This window comes from Octopus bimaculoides, chromosome 6, assembly GCF_001194135.2.
Source record: "Octopus bimaculoides isolate UCB-OBI-ISO-001 chromosome 6, ASM119413v2, whole genome shotgun sequence".
NCBI lineage: Eukaryota > Metazoa > Mollusca > Cephalopoda > Octopoda > Octopodidae > Octopus > Octopus bimaculoides.
The window spans coordinates 6,975,655-6,977,315 of NC_068986.1; the positions used below are offsets into that span (position 1 = coordinate 6,975,655).

The 1,661-nt window shown below is 39.3% G+C and overlaps 1 long non-coding RNA gene across 1 annotated transcript in view; it reads left to right on the top strand.

Annotated features, from left to right (window-relative positions):
* The first annotated feature begins 76 nt into the window (after nt 1–76).
* Nucleotides 77–1,661, top strand: part of LOC128248092 (uncharacterized) — a 26,445-nt gene continuing 24,860 nt past the window's right edge. Inside the window, exon 1 of the long non-coding RNA XR_008264351.1 lies at nt 77–170. This is a non-coding gene — a long non-coding RNA (uncharacterized LOC128248092). The remainder of the gene's footprint in view (nt 171–1,661) is intronic.

Below are 1,661 nucleotides of genomic sequence, written 5' to 3' on the forward strand. Positions count from 1 at the left end.
ATATTTAAGAAGTACCGCTACCATGCACACATGAACTCTTTCACTAATCCAAACTCTAAACTGTCTACCCTCCTTAGCAATGTACATGCACAACCTCAAATCGCAAAATATTCGATACAGCCCATACTGGTCTATTATAAGTGAAGCTCTCCCATACAATGCAAATATCGGTAAGTGTAAGTTACAGCCTTCACAACTCCTCATTACTCAATAGATTCTCTGATGTTATTTATTCTTGTGCACACAGATACTACACAACTTTCATGCACTTCGTTAAATCTATATAATCCTGTTTCCATACCAATAACCCCCCCCCCCCTTGATCTAAAACAAAGTCAGCCTTGCAACCTACTACTTAACCTTGCTATCTTATTCCTTCCCCGTACACACATCTCAAGTTTTTCAAGATCTTCAAATCAGCCACTTCCCACTTTCCTGTTAGCCTCCCCACCCTCCCCAACCTCAAACAGTCCTTAAGGAAACCCCACTCCTTTGAAAACTAACCAATCTACCTCTAGTCTGCTCCTCCCTACCTGCACCTCTCTATTCAGTTTCATACTCCTCCCTTTACTACAGCACCCCCTCCAATACCAACCCAATTCCTTTATCTCACTAACAACTACTTTTGACCACCTCCTCACTCCCCCTTCCACCTTAACTACTGAACCAGTCAGCTCATTTGCCCCAATTAATAACAAGCCTTTAACTCAACCTTTAACACAATCTCAACCTTTAACTCTATAGCCTTCATACAAACTATCACAAAAGTTATCATTCACATACTACCTAAACCACCTTCCTCCCTTCCTCCCACCTTCCACCTCTATTACTATCACTAGCCTTATTTTTAACCCTAACCCTGAAATCTATTTTCTCCTCCCACTACTCTCTATCTAAACACCCCAACCCTCCATCCTAACACAGTTCTCCACAAATTCATTCCCTCTTCAAACTCTATCCTATGTACACCTCAAATGTAAAACTCTCCCCTAAAGACAGAGGCAGTGTTATCCGATAATGGATCTAAGTAACCATCATTATTCCGCACCACCAAGCCCCCAGAAACAGCTGTTGGACTCATAAATTTCTACCCATTTAACTCCTGATGTCATTTATATTCTATAAGTCAGACTATTTTATATCTATACACATGTACATTATTTCTATTAAATGTATTTAATATTCTGTGTGAATCAATTTAACTAACTTGCTTTTTCATTACATTTACACTACTGGCTCAAGTTCAAATCGCTTGTGCCCTTTCAAGTGTATTCTATTTAGAGAATACCTGTCTCTAACCTATATATGGCCGTATAGCCTTTTCTGTTTGTTTTCCTGTCTTGTTTTTTGTCCGCCACAACATTCCTCCATGGCAAGGTTTAATTTGTGTATACAAATTTAATTTGCGGTCCATGGGAAGAGCTGTTTTAACGATGCGTCCTACCCAGCTCTTCGAAACGCCGGTGTTAAAACGGGGGTAGCTGATGAAGGATAATGTTCTCTATGTGGCTTGTGTGTTTTCTTGTCTATGTTTTGTTTGCAATGCCCTGTACCCAGATATGCACCTATACATACAGGTGGATGTCGGTATGCACATACCTGTACGTATATATGCATATACTCATTTACTATTTGTTTTTATATATATATATGTATATATA